Genomic DNA, 18156 nt, shown 5'->3' with positions numbered 1-18156 from the left:
TGTCAAAGTAACGCAGATAGGTGTGGAGTTTTAAGGAGCAGGAATTTAGCAGGTTTGCTTGAAGCTGTCCCATGAAAATGTTCGCATACGTGGGAGCGAATCATGTTCCCATGCTAGCGCCGAAACATTGGAGGTAATTAATGGAATATGTTTCGATATAGTTGAGCGTGAGAACTAACCTAATGAGTGACAGGTGAACTTCAGGAGCGTGCGCTTGGGGATTGACTGGGAGCAATTTTGATACACCTTCAATTCCTTAACTCATGGGTATGTTAATAAAGGCAAAATGAGACACCCACCCAAACGTAGCGAAATGCAACAAAGGAAACCCATACGGCCTCCTTGAAACAAAAGCCTCGCAGTTGAAGAAAGATTCGTCCTAGTCCGGGACTCGAACCTGGGACTCTCCGCCTTTCCGGGGCGGCCGCTCTACCATTTGAGCTAACCAGGCGGTTAGCAGATGGCAGGGCGAAGTCAAATTTGTCAACAACTCGAAGCAAAGGCCAGAGTTTGACGTTATGGTTCTGCGGCAACCCGCAAGATGGAGAGAAGTAATTAATGACGAAAAAATGAGGTATCCACCCAAACGTAGCGAAGTGCTACAAAGGAACCCGTATGGGTTTCCTTGGTAGCACTTCGCTATGCTTGGGTGTATGTCTCATTTTCCCTTTTTCAATATGTATGTATATACATTTGTATCTATATATGTATTTTTCCTGTATGTCTCATTTTCATTTTCCCACCACGTTTTTACAATTCCAATTCATGACTGCGAGCCAGAACACTATTGCTCTAGCTTAGTAATTTCCACCTGATTTCTGTGTGTAACACGGCGGAGCAACCATGGGCTGTGGCATGGATGTAAGTTGACGTCCCCGCGCCTCTGCTGGGGATGGCGACTTCAGTGGTGGCTGCGTCTAGGAAGCGAACAAGCCTCCAGAGCGACACTGACCGCGACTATACCATTGTCTACTCCCTCTGCAGCGAGGACTTCCCAGGTGACGACTTTCAGCTTTTGAGGCAACGCAATGCGAAACGAAGAAACAATAGAGCCTACCTGTCTTGAAGCACGTCGACAGTAGAATCAATTCGGAATGCTGCAGTCAGTACGATTCTATTTACACCAGAGCTCACTACCGGCAGTCTGGGACGACTCAATAGACAGTCTGTCTGGGTCCTCCTTCAAGCGCTGACACCAAATTAAGTCACGGATGTCAGTGTCAACACAAGAGAAGATGTCTTGGCTATTGGCGTCGTACACGAGACTGCGCTAAGTACTATGAGGAAACTTACGGAAGTTGGCGGCATGAAGGTCTGCTCGTATATTCCTCTGGACAGTGACACCACTACTGGTCTCATCAACGACGTGGACGCTTCCATCTCCAGCGCTTACTTGCCTATTCTAGTGAAGCTGTCCATTGATGCATTCGCCCTAACTCACGTGTCTCGCGCCGGCGCATCCCGCTGTCTGAAGGTAATTTTTCAAGGGCGAATCTTTTCCTTTACACTTCAAGGTGAGCCACTTTAGACTCCCCGCGCGACATGTATCCCAAGGCCACTCCAATGCCGCAATCGGATTAGGCTGGGGCACCTGAGCGTTGTGTGCGAGAACACGAGAGCGTGCTCGAGCAGCGCAGAGCCCCACGCTTGCGGACTCCTGTGTAGCCACGGTTCTCAAGCGCCCCAATTGCATTGGGTCACATGCATGCTACTGTAAAGGACTGCTGCAAAATGTAGAATGAAAGGGAGGTCTTGAAGCAGATGGCGTGACACCGTTCGCCTCGTCGGGGTGCTGTTGCGGTCTTTAGAAAGCGACACTCCCGACTCTATCGAACTTCAAAGAATGCAGATGCCTCCGCGAAGAGCGCGCCACATCCGACAACTCCTCCTCCTCTGTCCCCTAGGCAAGGCAGAGTCGAGTGTAACTCTGACGACAGGGTCGTGCCGCACGACACCAATACTGAATCGTGGCCCGCGCTACCAAAGCTACAGTAGCCGCAGTTATCACGCCCCGTTGCCCTTTCATTCGCTACAAAAATAATATTGCGAGCTTAAACGCATCGACAAAATGCGCATCTCATTTGCACGGCCCGTGCATCTTAGTACGAACAAGCGCGCCGTGCACTCGCCTGCCGCGGTGAGCTTCTCCCCTTCGAAGTCTGAAGGGCCAAAAGTAGCCCGATCCCGACCGGCAACGGTTGCCTCCGGTAGCTGCGACTCGGTGGCGCTGGCGTGCCGGTTTCAGAGGGGGCGGCGCTTGCAAAACCCCAATGATTGCCGCTCCGGTGGCCGCGTGGAGCGGCGGTTAGTCGGTGGCCGGCCGGCACGATGTCAACTCCGCGGTCCCGACTGCTCTCGTTTAAACCAGGCGGCTTTTCAAGCCAGACCACATGCTCCTGCTGGTGCGCAACCAACGAGCGTCGCTTTGCGCTGATATAATCGGCAGACACTGGAAGCACGCTTCCTACATGGCAGACGGCGTCTCACGATAGCATTTACTCTTATTTTTCTTGAAGTAATCGTTCTTTTGTTTTCGGTTTAGAATTGAGCCTGCCAAAATTCTTTTCATTCGGCAAGAAGCGAGTACTTATTCTAACTAACCTTTGGACTTTGATCACATTATCGTGGGAAGAAAGAAAGAAACAGACTTGTTTTGCCGAAGTCAAAAGAGACTGGTACTTTGCTCTACGTACTCCATCGACGTGCGCGAAATCGTCTAGCGCCCTGGTGCACAACACACGACGTCGACCGGGGTGCTTAGTGTGGAGTGAATCGATCCGGTAAGTTGCTTCTTGTAATCCTTTCCTTTTCTCTATAATATTAGCCGAAATAGATTTCACACTGCTTCCTTACGTGCTGCGCATTCCCTAATTTCTATTGTTGTCCGATGAGCGTTCATGGTATCCTCACTCCAGCTAACTTCTAAGGTGCAGTGAATGAAGTTCGCGCGATTCGCGTTTGTTATACAAACTCAAAATGTGTCCTTATGTTCGCTTTGGGTCATCAACCAGGTCTCCTATTAGAACATATTCATGACAGCCGGGGAAGGACAATATCGAACATACATATATCTTACATGGCTTGTGTTCTCTATGAAGCATATCGCTTCGTTGCTGTTGGGGCTCGGTGGAGGTGTTCCCCCTATGTGCCATGAAAAGGTGACGAAACCTTAAGATAGCATTTGGGTATCTCGTACCTGTATCATACTTTTGTCGAGACGGGTATCACTATCTCCATTTTCGATACATTGGCGAAGTAGCATGTATCTTAAGATACAAGATCTACTTGTATATCCACCAAGACATCCAGAGTCACTGAAGAAAGAATTAGACTTCAGTTAAAGTTTAATCCAAGAGATGACACATTGATGCTATCTCGTTTTTAAAAAAACCAAATACGATAAAATTCGATGCTGTCTGGCACAAGCATAACAAATAAAAAAAGGAGCATAAACCTTTTTAATTATAATTACTAGTTGGACTCTTGCAACTGCTGAATGGAAGTCAAGCCAGTACTCCTAGCATACTTTCTTGCTAACACCTTTGTGCACAGAACCATTTTTAACAAATACGTTCCGAACATGTGCCCTAACATGCACAGCTGTTCGTGCTAGCAGTTAAATGATTTAAATAAACCCTGGGAGATTACGTACGAAAGCCAAGATATGATTATGAATCACGCTGTAATAGAGGGCTCAGGATTATTTCTGAACCACTGGGCTTCTTTATAATGAGTGCCCAGTGCATGGTACAGGGACATTTTTGCATTTCGCCCACGAAGAATTGCGGCCGCCGCGGCTGGGATTTAATAGCGGGCCCTCGGGCGTAGTAGCGCAACGCCTAAGACACCTGTGCACCCACGGCGGGTCAGCTAACACTCGTACATGCATATTGTACAGTGCGGGAAGCGTGCTATCTGGAACAGCGTTGCACATAGCTGCAGGTTTTCGTTACCTTGATTACAGTTTACGAAATGCTGACTCAGCAACTGATTACCTGTACGTTATCTTCGGCCAAAATTTTATCGCACAAATGCGGTAAATACAACTAGGTATCCCGGTTTTCTCAATACGCCCTCTGCAGCCATTCACACGTTCCTTATATTCACTCAGAATTGCTCGCAATAAATTTTGTTGATCATCTTTCCTCGTTTTCTACTATATACATTGGCAGCAGCAATGAACACGCTTGATTTGTTCGCCGGAGGGACAGACAGTGTTCCAACGTAGGAAACAGGGCGCAAAAAATTGTAGCCAAATAATTCCGCGATATTCGCGCCTGTGTTCTCTATGAAGCATATCGCGTCGTTGTTGTTGGGGCTCGGAGGAGGTGTTCCCCCTATGTACCATGAAAAGGTAATGAAATCAGTGGTCATCACTGCCAAGGCTTCGCAGCGCTGGTTCCACTTGTCGGCTTACACCTGCTGCAGCGTTAAGACGAAGAGACAAACGCCCAGAGCCCGGGTTTGCCTGTTTGAACATTACCGTCTGCGAGGCTGCTGCGGGACACGGATGTTTTCGTTCTACTTTAGTTCCCTCTAAATTCGAGCGCTCAAAAACTGCGCGACCTGTTTACAGTTTACCTCGCCAACAAAGTAATCGGTTACACGCAATTGGTCTCTGAAAAAGTAATTCAACCACAGCGAACATCATCGAGTAAGCAAAAATCGTGCCACCAGATTTATTCAGTCATCCTATTCTCGCGAAGTCAGTGTTACCGCCCTCAAAGCGGAATCTCGGCTCCAAACTTTACCCCTCCGCGGACGCATAGCAACACTTTGTCTATTCCATAAGCTTTACTATTCATTACTTAATAGGGCCCCTTACATCACTCCGCGCGCACAAATATCTCGTCGCACTGGTGACCAACTGCAATTTTCCTGTACACGTGTGAGAACTGTTAATTTTTCAGCATCTTTTTTTCCTCGTGCAGTGAAAGCCTAGAACGACCTTCCTCACAATATTGTCGCTTTCACCTGCCCATGATCTTTTTCTATCAATATGACTGAGTACCTGTTGTCGAAAATTTTAGTGTATTGCTTTTTTTATGTACATCCGCCCCTTATGTAATGCCCCCTAGTGGGGTCCTTAAGTTAAATAAGGGAAGTGAAATGAAATAATCAATTATTTGCAATGCTCTAAAATGTAATTGATAAGAAGTAATTAATTACGTATAATTCGTTACGTACAAGTCTGGTTCGATGTCAATTGACCTGAAAGACAGCATCTGTCAGATTATTCAATGGTATCCGCACAAAATTTGGTTAACGGTTGGCTAATGGGTGTGATTTGGATAACGTGCGACAAAGGAACATGGCTGCTAGCAAAATTAGCAAATAGCGTCAGAAGGTGTATTCAACGAAACTACGAGCCTACTTTTGCTCAACCTTTGTTCAAGTTCTTGCTATTTAAAACGCAGCTTCATTTACATTTCTCTATATTGTCACGTGGTGGTGACGTTCAATAACACAGTAGCAATACTGTGAACGACAAAACTAACTTTTATTGGGCGAACCTGTGCCTACAAAACAGGCTACACTTATAGCACAAGGATAGTGGCGAACACGCTCGGCGATCGTCGAAAATCTGATCAGCGGGTCAAGCGCGTCGGCTTTTATACAACAGTCGTCGAATGTTCCAGACTAATCGTTGGGACACGCATGCCTTCCACAAAGTTCTACAACATTCGAGTCACGCGATGAAATCAGATAATACAAGGTTCGGCGGCAACAGACAGCGGATAGAAGCATCGATAACTTTCCAGAAACTTCGGATATATGCAGACGCGTCCCGCGCTGTGCGATAACAATTGTTAGGCTGCGAAACGTGGTTGCCCGTTAAATATAAGTACACGTGTCAATATTAAAACGCTAGAACGTTATCTAGTGAGGCGAGTCTAGCAGTGCTATTGGAAGAATTAGAGGGCAGTAAATGGGATATAATAGGGCTCAGTGAAGTTAGGAGGCCAAAAGAAGCATATACAGTGCTCAGAAGCGGGCACGTCCTGTGCTACCGGGGCTTAGCGGAGAGACGAGAACTAGGAGTAGGATTCCTGATTAATAAGAATATAGCTGGTAACATACAGGAATTCTATAGCATTAACGAGAGGGTGGCATGTCTTGTCGTGAAACTTAATAAGAGGTACAAAATGAAGGTTGTACAGGCCTACGCCCCTACATCCAGTCATGATGACCAGGAAGTCGAAAGCTTCTATGAAGACGTGGAATCGGCGATGGGTAGAGTGAAAACAAAATACACTATACTGATGGGCGATTTCAATGCCAAGGTAGGCACGAAGCAGGCTGGAGACAAGGCAGTGGGGGAATATGGAATAGGCACTAGGAATAGCAGGGGAGAGTTATTAGTAGAGTTTGCGGAACAGAATAATATGCGGATAATGAATACCTTCTTCCGCAAGCGGGATAGCCGAAAGTGGACGTGGAGGAGCCCGAACGGCGAGACTAGAAATGAAATAGACTTCATACTCTGCGCTAACCCTGGCATCATGCAAGATGTGGACGTGCTCGGTAAGGTGCGCTGCAGTGACCACAGGATGGTAAGAGCTCGAATTAGCCTAGACCTGAGGAGGGAACGGAAGAAACTGGTACATAAGAAGCCCATCAATGAGTTAGCGGTAAAGGGGAAAATAGAGGAATTCCAGATCAAGCTGAAGAACAGGTATTCGGCCTTAATTCAGGAAGAGGACCTTAGTGTTGAAGCAATGAGCGACAATCTTGTGGGCATCATTAAGGAGTGTGCAATAGAAGTCGGCGGTAACTCCGTTAGACAGGATACCAGTAAGCTATCACAGGAGACGAAAGACCTGATCAAGAAACGCCAATCTATGAAAGCCTATAACCCTACAGCTAGAATAGAACTGGCAGAACTTTCGAAGTTAATCAACAAGCGTAAGACAGCTGACATAAGGAAGTATAATATGGATAGAATTGAACAAGCTCTCAGGAACGGAGGAAGCCTAAAAGCAGTGAAGAAGAAACTAGGAATTGGCAAGAATCAGATGTATGCGTTAAGAGAGAAAGCCGGCAATATCATTACTAATATGGATGAGATAGTTCAAGTGGCTGAGGTGTTCTATAGAGATTTATACAGTACGAGTGGCACCCACGATGATAATGGAAGAGAGAATAGTCTAGAGGAATTCGAAATCCCACAAGTGACGCCGGAAGAAGTAAGGAAAGCCTTGGGAGCTATGCAAAGGGGGAAGGCAGCTGGGGAGGATCAGGTAACAGCAGATTTGTTGAAGGATGGTGGGCAGATTGTTCTAGAAAAACTGGCCACCCTGTATACACAATGCCTCATGACCTTGAGCGTACCGGAATCTTGGAAGAACGCTAATATAATTCTAATCCTTAAGAAAGGGGACGCCAAAGACTTGAAAAATTATAGACCGATCAGCTTACTGTCCGTTGCCTACAAAGTATTTACTAAGGTAATTGCAAATAGAATCAGGAACACCTTAGACTTCTGTCAACCAAAGGACCAGGCAGGATTCCGTAAAGGCTACTCAACAATAGATCATATTCACACTATCAATCAGGTGATAGAGAAATGTGCGGAATATAACCAACCATTATATATAGCTTTCATTGATTACGAGAAAGCGTTTGATTCAGTCGAAACCTCAGCAGTCATGGAGGCATTGCGGAATCAGGGTGTAGACGAGCCGTATATAAACATACTGAAAGATATCTATAGCGGCTCCACAGCCACTGTAGTCCTCCATAAAGAAAGCAACAAAATCCCAATAAAGAAAGGCGTCAGGCAGGGAGATACGATCTCCCCAATGCTATTCACAGCGTGTTTACAGGAGGTATTCAGAGACCTGGATTGGGAAGAATTGGGGATAAGAGTAAATGGAGAATACCTTAGTAACTTGCGCTTCGCTGATGATATTGCCTTGCTTAGTAACTCAGGGGACCAACTGCAATGCATGCTCACTGACCTGGAGAGGCAGAGCAGAAGGGTGGGACTAAAAATTAATCTGCAGTAAACTAAAGTAATGTTTAACAGTCTCGGAAGGGAACAGCAGTTTACGATAGGTAGCGAGGCACTGGAAGTGGTAAGGGAATACATCTACTTAGGACAGGTAGTGACTGCTGATCCGGATCATGAGACTGAAATAATCAGAAGAATAAGAATGGGCAGGGGTGCGTTTGGCAGGCATTCGCAGATTATGAACAGCAGGTTGCCATTATCCCTCAAGAGAAAAGTGTATAACAGCTGTGTCTTACCAGTACTCACGTACGGGGCAGAAACCTGGAGGCTTACGAGAAGGGTTCTACTTAAATTGAGGACGACGCAACGAGCTATGGAAAGAAGAATGATAGGTGTAACGTTAAGGGATAAGAAAAGAGCAGATTGGGTGAGGGAACAAACGCGCGTTAATGACATCTTAGTTGAAATCAAGAAAAAGAAATGGGCATGGGCAGGACATGTAATGAGGAGGGAAGATAATCGATGGTCATTAAGGGTTACGGACTCAATTCCGAGGGAAGGGAAGCGTAGCAGGGGGCGACAGAAAGTTAGGTGGGCAGATGAGATCAGAAAGTTTGGAGGGTCAACATGGCCACAATTAGTACATGGCCGGGGCAGTTGGAGAAGTATGGGAGAGGCCTTTGCCCTGCAGTGGGCGTAACCAGGCTGATGATGATGATGATGATGATATTAAAAAACTCGGGCATTTCGACATGGCAGGTTAGGTTACGTCAGGTAATAAAAAACACCTCTTTATTTTCCTCTATGTGGGTTCTTTCAAGTGATAACAAAACATGCTGAATGGTTTCTGCGCTCTTTCCTTATGCTACGGACAAACAGCCATCACCAGATTCCTCCCGATAGCACCCAGACCGGATAATCAGTTGCCCTTATATAGATTTAAACAGTATGGCTCAGCGCTTTCAGGTATCATGATCTCTCGCTTTTTATTTCGGGATTCATTGTTCAATACAGTTCCATAGCTGCTTACTTTTTAATCACGCCTATGTATTTAACTATGCTATTTTACCACCTTGGTTTAACACCCTGTCGTCTGTCGCTATACAAACATCCTTGAACGTAACATTTACTGGTTAGTTGCTCGGCAGACTCGCAAATGTTTGTGCTATGCACTCTAGTTTTTCGAAAGTTGAAGACATTTTTACATATTTTTCCAGGGGCCTCCCACACGAACGCAAAAGATGAGTTTGTTATCAAAATGAGTGCGGCCGCCGAAATAACCCGGACCGTTTGCGAGTATACTTTCTGAAATTTTCTACCGGAGAGCTGAGCGTGGCTACCGACAGTAAGCATGCTTTCCTAAGTGGAATATTATATGCTTTTACTTGATCTACTCTTTGCTTGTGCGACAGGTGCAAAGTCAAATCAAGGCGCTCCATTTGCAAAAGCATCATCAGCGGGGTGTACTACACCTAAAACGTTAACATTGACTTACAGGCGAATCCATTATGCCGCTGTCATGATGATGTTAATTAGTAATGAGCTTCTCGTTTCAAAGAGGTTGATGGTATGGGCCACCAAGGTCGTTCTTTGAGCTTTCTGGCATTTCTACTTCTTTAAGTGCCTTGATAACCTACGCTAAGCTTGCCATTGTTTATTGACGTATGAAAACAAAAGGTTCATTGCGCGATGCATTGGTTTAAACATTGTATATCGAGCGCCACCTATTCATTACGTAGTATGTAGATTAGGCACTGAAACCTCCGTGAGGGACAACAAATTCAAACGCATCTTGCAGCGCCTTCGGGAAAACCTCTATTTAGCGTACTACGAACACGCGGTGAACAAATTTTTTCTGCAGGATTTATAGGCGCAATTTCGTCCTGCGTTGTCAAATATTATGATAGTGTTTTGTCCGTCCTCTGCGTCTCACAATGCTACCTTATAGCAGAGTCCTTCAATCCTTTCCATCTGGTCATGCAATTTCTACGTGACGCTATGGGAGGGCTTCATCTAGCGCCCGCAGTGGACGGCGCGCGGCGCTGGAGCAAGTAGAACGTGGACTGGAGCCGACGCCGAACAGACGCCACACGCTTTGTGTGCCTACGCTCGCTATTGCGCAGGGCTGGACTGCATGTTTCGGCGTGTGAATGTTGTCGACGCAACGTGCAAATCGCCGCGCTGTTTCTGCGCAGCGTTCAGAAACCTAAACGAGAACAATTCGGAAACAGATCGACCATTTGTTTCACATACAGGTTCAACTGCGTTCGTAACAGCGGCTTAGTTCAGCATTAAAATTGTACTCTTGGACTACTCCATCGTTATAAACCTACTACAGATCACGTTCACGTCGCACTTTCATGTTCTTCCTTGAAAAAAAAATCGTTTCAACCTAACAAAGCTAACCAACTGATCACCGAAGTTGTCTAACTGAAATACCAAAATTATTCACTTATACTCTGCATAGATATAATAGCTAAGCAAATAAAATTACCTATCTTATTAAGTAATAGCTAACACACTGAACTAGCTAAGCAAATATAACTGACTTATTCAAGTAACTAGACAAGCTGCAAATAGGGACAGCCGAACGTAACACTTTGAGCGTGGAAAGCTACTAGGGTGGTGAGGGGCGACGTCAATCAAAAAACGGGTCATGATAGAATGCGTAAGCGCGACTGAACGAGAACGTAGAAAGAAACAGACACACAGAGACAGGGCTACTTTCAACTATAGATTTTAGTTTCGCATGCATCGATGAATATATACCGAACGAGCGGAGAAAAACGAGACAACAAAAAGAACATTCAAAGGCGTATGTTGATGAACCGTACACGTGTCCAAGGCGTTGCAGAATATTACTGATTACTAGAATATTTTTGTTCTTACATGAAGACTATAATATTAGTGGTTGGGTGTAAAACTCTGAAACTGGACAGCAGGTTATGACGGACGGTCCCATGTTTAAACAAAAACGCATCGCGCATTAAATTATTTCGCCAAACGTTCTCGTTGCATGTTCACTCTACAAACATGCTGAAATAAATGTGGGAGAGGAGCCTTTCTTCGTGTAAAATTTTCATGATCGCGCAGCCCGGCCATCTGGCGCAGCAGATTGTTCACCTTCTACTTACGCCAGTACCTCTGTTACCACCTTCTGTCCCTAATGAAACCTTCGGGGAAGTTTCATGACCAGATGAAAAGTATTGAAGGACCCTGGTTATAGTTTCTTTTCCAAAGAATACAGCTTACTAACAAAATACCAATAAGTATGCGCCAACGCCCCACGCAAGATATGTCTGAGTGCCATAGAAAAATAAAAGCCTCAGTTTCGCCCGAAAGGCGAAACATCGATTGCGATAGCAAATTAGCAAGAATATACGCTGCCAGGATAGTAGTTTTATCGGCGTATAAACTTAGAAACATACGCTCACTAACTGAATTAACAAGCATGGTGTCAGCGCGCACAAGCAAACATGAACACATCACACTCGATGAGCGCGGACACTTGCTGTCAGAACGCTGGTGAGAGAAAGTGCGGCAGCAGCAGCGAGCGAAGTAACCTTCGTACCGTCTATTGCTTCAACGCAAGAGCGTCGAGAACACAGCGCGCATAAATGTATGAGCCGTGTGCAGATACTTTTCAAGATACGGCGCGCATGACCGTGTGAAGTACGCACTTGTTAACAGAGTTGAAGTCGCCCCCCCCCCATCCCTCCCGCTCTGCCTCCCCGCTTTCCTCCATATATGGCGCGTGAGATTGAGCCACGATCGTCAGCTTCCCTTGCGTCCTTTCACTCGCACATACAGGATACGACGCGCGGCGATGGTGTCATCGTGTTTGCACTTCATACGGAACATCACGAGGAAGGCAAAAATGCGCCTGGAGTGTCCACGTAATTGCTATCGCAATAATAAATCTACGAACACTCACAGGGGCAATGATTACCACAATATTGTTTTCTTACATGCATGAAGGCTATAAAATGAGTGGTTTGGCGTAACGCTCTGAAACTGCACAGTGTCATGGCGGACGGCGTAGAGACAGACTCTGGAGCATTTTGAACTTCTGGGGTTTGTTAGCAACCACGCAAAGTATCCATACCGGAAAAGCAAAAGCCGCGGACCCACGGCCCGTATTCCGAAAGTAAGCTCTTACGTTGGAATTGTTATTAACAGCAAAGTCCAGGTAATCCTGATGCTGGACATATTGTTAGCGAAAGTTTCCGGCCAATCGCAAAGAACACTTACTGAAGAAATATTCCGTGAATTCGGCCCACTCTTTCTACGTGTGAGTGCCGTCAGCACAATTTGAGTACCAAGAAATAGACAGACAGACAGACAGACAGACAGACAGACAGACAGACAGACAGACAGACAGACAGACAGACAGACAGACAGACACACAGAGACAGACACAGACAGACACGGACAGATACAGACAGACAGACACAGACAGACAGACAGAGACAGACAGACAGACAGACAGACAGACAGACAGACAGACAGACACAGACAGACAGACACAGACAGACAGGCAGACGCAGACAGACAGACAGACGCAGAGACAGACACAGACAGACAAAGACAGACAGACACAGGCAGACACAGACAGACAGACACAGACAGACAGACAGACAGACAGACAGACAGACAGACAGACAGGCATACAGACACAGACAGACCGACACAGACAGACAGACACAGACAGACAGACACACACAGACAGACACACACAGACAGACAGACCGACTATACGAATTTGATATTTATGACCGAGCGGGATGCTTGTTGGCAATGCGTTTTCAAGGTTGGCGCTACTGGAAAATCTTAGAGCTCAGCTGTTAGGCGCCCGTTCCTGCAGCCATCGTCGCTGTTGGCGGCGGCGTAGCCTAGCGAACGAGTGCAGCGAAGTATGAAAGAGTGAACGCGGAGAGGGAGACGAAAGACGTGAGGCGCGATCGGTGGCGGCCAATGAGAGCGGCCCCTTCAGTCACGTGCGCGCGGGAAACTGGTGTCATGCGGACTCGCTCCACCGCTCAATGCGTACTCGTATCAGGTCTCAGCTGTACCACTCGTTTCGTACTATCGTCTGCTCGCGTCAGCTCTCGCTTGTTTGGATTTTCATGGTTTGCGATAGTTTTGTAATCCCATTGTATGCGCGATGCGAATTTTGTAGTACTTTCTGAAAGCCACGCGGCACCAGTGATTACACTGGAACCTTCGATGCGTCATGCATAAAAGCCGACGCGCTTGGCCCGCAGATTCGATTTTCAATTATTGCCGACTCTACTACGTGCTTCTCTCAAAATTTCTCCTTGAATATATCGGGAAATCAAAATACGTATGGAGCTGCACTCCAATTTCGTATTAGTGAGTGTCGCAATCGTCGGTGAATTTTTTATCGTTTTTCTTACTTTTCTGTGTGCACACTGAAGGCTACTAATCACAAATAATTACTATACTCATGTCCTGCTTAATTAAATGCAAGAACCTGCAACCTTATTATGTACAGTGCTCCCAATTCCAAACTTTAAGTGAAAAACGCCGATATAGATGCCTGTGAAACTTTGCTGTAATGGCTGAAACAATCATTTACGCCTGTAGATGACCTCGATATAAGTAGCTACATTTGGTACTTTTACGACAAAAGAAAATTCCTTTTACGACAAAAAAAGAACAAAAAAAGCTGTGAACGGCGTTTCTAAACTAATTCCGAACATGACAAAGGTGTACCATGTGCCGAGACGGCATATACAAAACAAAGAACAAAAAGAACAGGAATAGGCAAGCTACATATCTTAGAATGTGTAATGTTCCTGGCGGCCCGTTATGCTGTGAAATAAAGGGTCACTGAATGTAACTTTTCGAATCAGTTGTTAAACATGGTGGTTTTTGTGATTGCGTGAGCGTGCGTTCTAGAAATAATGCCGTAACTAAGACGAAGTGGAGCTTTCATCTAACAGAAAAAAAGAAGAAGCTGTATGCTGATTCACACTAGCTTTCTATTCTTGCATTCCATAGAGGTACTGATACTTGTTTCTGCATATTGCCCTACCCGGTCACGGCACTTCTTTTTTTTTCGTTTCCGTCTGGTGAAAGTGCTCATTTCACCAACAGTATGGCGTGGTCCGGGCTGTGCAGTTGATTTTTTCCTAGAGTTTTACGACCAGAGTCAACGTCACGAACTGCGAGCGGGTTGTATCGCAAGGGTCAGATATAATTTAGACAGCTCCCCTTTCTTGTTGTTGCCGCCAACGCGGCCAGTAATTTGACCTGCGCTTTCGTTTTCAGCAGCAGAGCGTTCAAGTCACTGTGGGTCGCGCAACATATGTCAAGAATGTGTAAGCATTCAGACATGCCGCCCATGTCCTGAAAACTATGGTCATGGACCACCTAGAGCGGCCTTATAGAGAGCGGCCTTATATTCGGCGCTGAATTATCATTGCGTAGGGCTCAGCGTTTGTCGGTAGACGCGCTGACAGGTTCCATTTTTCCTTCTCTATATAGGGGTCAGCACCGATATACAGAAGGTTGCTAACCCGAACCACTGAGCGATGGTGTAAGCGGGTAAGTGTGGCAGTGGACGTCGTCAGAAAATGAAGAACTACATCGACACTCGACTGAGTGAAAGAAACGACTAGAGTATAAGACACGGACAAACGAAAACCCACAAAAAGAAAAAGAAAGCAGGAGAAGTCTAAGCTGCAAAAAGAAAGAAAGAAAGAAAGAAAGGAAGGAAGAAAGAAAGAAAGAAAGAAAGAAAGAAAGAAAGAAAGAAAGAAAGAAAGAAAGAGAACACTTGCTTGAATGTCCTCTTGCAATTTTATTACCCGGGCACAACCGCGCTTCGATAAGTAAGACCTCTGTGCAATGACATTACGTCGGGATGGTGCGCGCGAGGGTGATTTCGTAACCTTAGTTACCCTCCCATCAATTATGAAATCGTCATTGACTCCGGTGACTCCAATTCGTCCGTCCGGCTTGTGGGTGATTCGTATTAAGTGACCGCGGAGAGAGCTCGACATTGAGATGCACCGAGCGAACAACGTGCGCCTGACACTGGGGTGCGGATAAATTACGAACTCGCTCCCGATTGCGCAATCGTGGCTATTTTTCTTTTTGCATGCAAATGGGATGGCAAAGGACGCCAGAGGTACTTCCTTCTGCTCCCGCTGGGCTCATTACGAAGCACGCGTAACCGAAACACGTGGTCGCTGCTCGCGTCCGGGCAAAGGTAAGAGCGATTGCGTTATTAGCATAAACGTCGAGGAAAGTGGAAAAGAGGAAACGTCGACAGAGGGCGGTCGCTGTTTCGCTCTGTATCTTCTGCCCTCGGCCGTACAGGAACTAAAAGAGAGGAAGCGAAAACACATAATTCATGCCTGTCTTTGAGTTCGTATAATCCTCAGAGTAATAGAGCGTCCATCGGTTGTTTCACAAACAAGGTTACAGCGCAAATTTTCCGCTGATCCTTTGATCTTTGCCCCGTGCGTCGAGTTTCAAGAGATCGTTATCGCCGCTTAACGAAAGAAAAGTAACGACACGCCGCCGCCAGAGCGGCACTGCGGGAAATGAACCAGAAGCAGGACGGACGAGCGGCTTTTAGTTCGTCCTTTCGGTGGCGATTTCGATGCGGGTGATATCTTGTTTCCAGTGGAAGCTAAAAGAACGTGATTTGACTGCCCCAGCGCGCGAAGGGAAGAGATAGATTCGTAACTCTCTATTAATGCTTTTCTCTTAGGCCATCAACGAACGAATTGACGTGTATGATAATGTGCGTACAAGAGCTTAAGCCGAGAGTTGCGATGGACAAGCGCTCAAATTTAGTGCCTCGCCCGCGCAGGCCGCCTCGCATTTCATTCATCGCAGTGCTCTTTATCAGTATTTGGTAAGTAGTGGATACAAAGTTACTGGCTCAAGACGTTTCGCTCTTGAATGCCCCATTTATTTTAGAGCCGAAGTAAATAACTAAATAAATAACCTTCGTGGTTTAGCAGGCTTTTGACCCACATGGACAGAATATTGCACATCAGTCGGCACCTGAGCAAGCAAGTGTGTACGAAGCTGACAATGTGGCACACCGGCGACACTCAGCTAGAGACTCAGTGGGCCTGTCTTGCAGTCAACAAGCGACCGTTCTAACAATCCAATAAAAGGTACCGCCATACCAACTAAACGGTGCTTCTCAAAATCGAGAAGTCGCGGCCTCGCGGCTTTGGCAGTGTGGTCCTTCTTCGATCAGCGTTTAAAGTTTATGTAACTTCTACGCACAGTTAACGAATGCCTTGTTATTTTTTCGACCGCTGTTTATTTTCACAAGATTCCCGAATTTGGTCTAGCCAGCTCAACTGCTGGTACAAATGCTGAATTTTTCTTTTTACTTTCATTGTCGTTCGAAAATTTATACAGAAAGTAAAAACACATTCTGAATCCGTAGCCAGATTTTATTAATAGCTCCAATGAGTAATTATTAGACAAAAGCAATGCAAGTCATTGGACATATAATAACAATATGGACATCAACAAATGCAATAATCAAAATAAACAAGTGCAATAGGCAAGTCCAGCGTCGAAGTGTTCTAACACACAGCGGCGCACAGACACGTAATCAGTAATATGCTTATAAAAACACTAAGCTCAAATAGGAGAGTCTTAATTAAGCATTAAGATTCAGTCATATCTTCATGCACGGCGTATTCTGTTCATAATTCTGGCTCCAGTAGTTATAGCCAGAAGTACGATCCTGACACACGTTTCAACATGAAAGGTGGAACAAAATTGTGGCGGGTAGTGTTTGTGGTCATATGGGATGAACAAGAAATTAGGCGTACGTGAAAATGGTTATGAATCCTATGGCACGACTAACAGTTATAACACTTTTTAACACATGCAAAAAAAAACAAGTAGTAGAATTTGCATGCTCTAAAATATGGTTGCTCGTAGCAATTGGCTGAATTTATTCAGGCTAAGGTGCACGTTGCGTTTGCAGCTCATGAAAAACGTGCGTGTTCTATAGTTAACTTTATATATATATATATATATATATATATATATATATATATATATATATATATATATATATCAAGAGGGTGATTGCAAGCACACAGAGATCAATTTATACATTTTGCTCCGTAAAAATAGAAAGGAACGAGAGAGAGCGAACAAAACCGTGAACACAACCTTGTCAAACTTGCCCGTGTACAGACAGCGGCATTAGCAAAAAAGAAAAAAAAAAGCACGTAGTTTATGACAAGCACCCGTATATTTAGTGGGGTCATGAATACCAACACGTGCATTGGCTCACGTCAAAGTCAACGAATACAACTGTGACTGCAAACATCTGCGAAGACGCAATGGTGCCATAGCAGGAGTGGGTGTGTTCACAGTGCTCGGTGCAGTGTTCGTGCATTTCGCGTCATCTTTCTATCGCTGGGAAACACACGTTCAGGGAGACTGTAGTTCTCATCGTTAGCGTTGTCGCTTCTACCACTGCTCATGTTCGTTATTCGTTACTTATTCGTGCCTTAAATACTGCATGTGAAGTACAAGTCGCCATCTTCACTTAGACAGCTGTCATCACTCAATTTCCGACATTAGACATGCCTGAGTATTATCCTCATTATCCTCATTTGATCGTCTACCCACTACCACCAGAGCGCACACGAGCTCATTATTTGGTTCGTTATACGGCAAAGGATGACAAAGGAAAGCAGGGAAAAGCCTAGGCTGTAGGAGAGTGCGAAATGGTGATAATCGCCGGTGACTCAAACCTGGCTAGGTGCTCAGAAGCAATTGTGGAGGGGTTGAAAGGCGATACAAGAGTGGTGGTAGGGACATTCCCAGTGGGGGCGTTGGGTGCTGTCATGGAGCGAGCAAATGCAAAGCTCGCGGGAAGTGCCCACGGAGGCAACCTTGTTGTAGTAGCAGGTGGGCTCAATGACGTGTTAAACATAAAATGGGCAGGACACGCACAGCGCCTGGCGAAGAGGGCGGACGACTTGCGCGAGCTGGTGCCCTCAGGTTCACATCTTGGTGTGCACTGTGCCAGAGGTGCCTCTCCGTGACATTAACGTACAAAGAGCCGCAGTGGCTGTGGCTGCTAATGAGGCTATATGGGCGATATGCCGAGAGAAAGGTTTCGAAGTTGCAGAAGTAAACAGGGAAATGAGAAGGTGTGGTGGTTTCCAAGGAGACGGGAT

General features: G+C 45.7%; 1 protein-coding gene across 2 annotated transcripts in view; it reads left to right on the top strand.

The window, feature by feature from the left end:
• Positions 1-2314: 2314 nt before the first annotated feature.
• The window catches only part of LOC126540178 (calcitonin gene-related peptide type 1 receptor-like), a 192096-nt gene continuing 176254 nt past the window's right edge, over positions 2315-18156 (top strand). For both annotated transcript variants that reach the window (XM_055075855.1, XM_050186965.2), the window contains exon 1: positions 2315-2780. The gene's annotated coding sequence lies outside the window, so the exon portion shown is untranslated. The remainder of the gene's footprint in view (positions 2781-18156) is intronic.

The sequence above is a fragment of the Dermacentor andersoni genome, chromosome 2 (assembly GCF_023375885.2).
Source record: "Dermacentor andersoni chromosome 2, qqDerAnde1_hic_scaffold, whole genome shotgun sequence".
NCBI lineage: Eukaryota > Metazoa > Arthropoda > Arachnida > Ixodida > Ixodidae > Dermacentor > Dermacentor andersoni.
Note: the sequence above shows the minus strand (reverse complement) of the source record. Positions and strands in the feature narration are given on the sequence as shown.